This window comes from Apodemus sylvaticus, chromosome 1, assembly GCF_947179515.1.
Source record: "Apodemus sylvaticus chromosome 1, mApoSyl1.1, whole genome shotgun sequence".
Lineage (NCBI taxonomy): Eukaryota > Metazoa > Chordata > Mammalia > Rodentia > Muridae > Apodemus > Apodemus sylvaticus.
In genome coordinates this window covers 26,775,203-26,778,615 of record NC_067472.1, presented here as the reverse complement: position 1 = coordinate 26,778,615, position 3,413 = coordinate 26,775,203, and the positions used below count along the sequence as shown (strand labels likewise).

At 50.0% G+C, this 3,413-nt stretch overlaps 1 non-coding gene across 1 annotated transcript; it reads left to right on the top strand.

Moving 5' to 3' along the window:
* Positions 1 to 422: 422 nt before the first annotated feature.
* On the top strand, positions 423 to 554 carry LOC127676580 (small nucleolar RNA SNORA17). Its single transcript, XR_007976044.1, has one exon. It is a non-coding gene; the product is annotated as a small nucleolar RNA SNORA17 (small nucleolar RNA).
* Positions 555 to 3,413: the final 2,859 nt, after the last annotated feature.

Sequence of the window (3,413 nt, the reverse complement as noted above, 5' to 3'; positions counted from 1 at the left end):
TTTTCTGTCCTTCCAGTTGCTTTCCTTTCTTCTCATGATCTTCAAATCTCTAGCCTTCCTCTCTTGTTCCATTTACAATCTACCCTCCTTTCCACATTATAACAATAATATTTAATGAAAACCTCTTTTGAGTTTGTTCAGCACTAGCTGGCAGTTTGTTTATGACAGCAACACGATTCACTTTATATTGTAGCTGTTGCAATGATCTTGTTTTTAACTTGGAAGTAAGCCATTGGTAAAAGGTTGTCTAATTTATCATATTTTTCCCATAATACTACTTGCTACATGGTAGACACTAAATGCATAGTTACTGATAGGAAAGTTACATCACAAATGTATTTCTGAGTAGAGGACAAATGTGACCCATCAAGATGGCTTTTTAGGATTACACAATAGTAACAGCCACATTAAATTTTTATTTAGTTGCCCTTAGAGGCATTGCAGAAATGGCTTCTCTGTCACATGTGCGACAACATGTGACAGAGAGGAGAGATGCTATGTCTAAGTTTAATGCGTTGACCTGTGAACATCTGAAAGATTAGAAGTCTAACATTCCCCAAAAGTGAGCCTGAGATGACCATTGGTCCTGTACTGTGCTGGCCTGGATGGGCTTTCAGGTTGGAGAGCAAGACAGAGATGATATAAACCCCGTCTTGGACTATGCAGCCCATTGGAATAGAAAAGGAGACTAGAAGCACCACCCCCAGGACCTTGGGCCCTAGGCAGAAGTAAGCAAGATATAGACAACATGGACCTACATGGGAAAGCCTTGATGAGGAATGAGCCCAAGATGATCACAGCCTGGCACCATGGGACCACCAGTCTTGGGTGGCCCATGCCTGAGATGCCCCCGCCCCATCCAGTGCTGTAATGCATACACAGGACATAGCACTGCTGAGACCATTTCTGAGATGACCCCAGATACTCAGAGACCCTAACACACCACTAAGAGGAGCTAGTGAGGAGCAGGGAAATGGAAGAGGAAAAGAAAAAGAAGGATGTGGGCACAGTGAAGAGAGGCAGAAACGGGAGACTTGAAGATAGTGAGGAACAGCCAGATGTGAGTAGGCAATGATGCCACCTAGGAACATGGTGGGGGTCCTGGCCTGTGCTGACACCAGGGGCCACATCTGGATCCATGTTCCTACAGCAGCAGAGGTCTGTAGGTTCCAAGTGTGGGCAGACAGCTACGGTCTGGACTGCCTCGGGGCATGTTGATGTCCTTAGGGTGTGTAAAACTGCTCTCACCCCTTGTCGCCTTCTGAGCTGGCCACGAGGGTGTGAGAACAGGTGAGCTGCCCCTGCCCCTAGCCAGCTGTAGCACTCAGGAGAGTAGGTCATAATAACATCCAGGACGCAAAGTGGAGCTGGCCTTGTTTGCAGGAGTTGTTGGTGTGTTGGTCCCAAGGATATGAGACCCTGCTACTCATATCCTGTGCAGTGGCACCGGAAAGGGAGAAATACCCTTTCCCCCTCTTGCCCCTTGCTACCTGTGGCAGGAGGGAGAACTGGCCCTGGGGTCATGAGAGCAGGTGAGCTGCCCCTGCCCCTAGCCAGCTGTAGCACTCAGAACTGACTGGTGACAGGAGCAAAGCTTTGAGCACGGGGAACCCTGCCGTGCCTCTTGTCCGCTGTCTGGTGGCATCAATAAGGGAGAAAGAGAACTCCTCTCCCCCATTTTGCCCTCACCACCTTCCTCTGGAGAGCTGGGAGAGGAGAACTAGTCCTGCCCCTCACTTTCTACAGCACTTGGGAGAAAGGGCTGTGCACCTCGCCTGGGGAGTACAGTAGAATGACTAATGGCTTTGGCGAGAGTGAACCACAGTCCTGAGAGTGCGAGTGTGGGAGAGCTGGCCTCACAACTTGTCTGTTAAACCATCACATACCCTTCACTCCCCTTACCTCTTGCCACCTAAGAGAGGCAGGAGAGCTGGCCCTGGGGTTAAGAGCACAGGAGAGCTACCCAAGACTCTCCCCCGCTGTAGTGCTTGGGAGAACTGGTCCCATACAGGAGGTCTGGGCTGGGCAGTAACTGCTCTAAATGTGGGGATTGCAGGTGAGCTGGCCTGGAGGGCTTGAGTGCCAGAGAGCTGACCCCGACTCTGTTCTGTTGCAGTCACTCAGACAAGGGAAAGATACCCTTCTCTGTGTCGAGGAACCTTGCTATTAAGGTAGCACTCTCCCATGACCAATGCTTTCTGAGCGCAACACAAAATGCGGGACTCCCTTTCTCAGCAGGGCTTTTGGTCTCTGCCTGTCTCTGGATGTCTGTCTGGAGAATGGTCCTGAACACAAGTAACCGGCCTGGTTTGAAAGGTGACTTTGTATAGAGTTCTCTGTAAGGTTGCGTAACAGCACACACATCCCCCTCTGGCATCCTGCCCACATGACAATTAGATGCTGTACGATAACCAATCAGCCCTTCCTGCTCACTTGATGCCCTGACCAATTAGCCATTTCCACCTATGCCCCTAAAAAGCCCTTATGTATACTATCCCTTAAACAATAATGTAGATTCATCTCACTGCGGCAGTCTCTGGAGGTCATTCTGCCCATAGTCACAGCCACCTGAATCTTGCCTTCTAACTCTGTGCCCTTTCTCCCCTCAGGCTAGTGGCCTCCCCTCCCTTATGATTTGCCACCTGCCCTAGGAGGGAGAGATGGCCCCATGGGGTCATGAGAGGATGAGCAATGCCCTCCTGCCCCTCACCTGCTGTAGTACTTTGGAAAGCAGGCCCTGCGTCTTGCCGGGGCAGCAGGGCAGAGCCAGCTCTGTATTCAGGGGATGCTGATGAGTGGTCCCGTTGGTGTGGGTGCAGGAGAGCTGGCGAACTGAACAGTTCAGGTAACTTCCAGGCTCAGATTTGGGGCTTTGAATTAGCTCATCTCAACCTCTCCTCCATTGATGAACTGCTGGAGTGCATGAAGGTGCCAGCCAGGTCTACAGATCTAAAGCTACAGGATCTCCATGACATAGGCCAGCAACAGGATATCCGAGAGGAGTCCCAGTGAGGTTCTAATATTGATAATGTAACAGAAGCCAGACGCCTCTTAGCAGACCACTGGCATATTTACAAGCATTCAAGTGTGGTCAAACGGTAGGACACACTGTGTCACATTACAGCTTCCACAGCCACACTTCCCAGTTTTCAAAGTCCTGTGTATGTTACTCAGGTAACCGCGAGGCTACAAAATACCATAGGGACCTCAGGAGCAGCTCTAGGCTCTGGAGGACAGATGCTGCCTATAAATTCATGTTCGGTAATAAAGGAGGCAGGCTGGGAAGTCAGGATCATTAGCTGGCTGAAGCAATGCACTAATGCAGAATAAAACATTCTACAGCCTGCCATTTATTACCCCCTTGGCTGGCATAAAGCTGTTGTTGAGTTATTGGCTGTAGCATGGATGCTGAA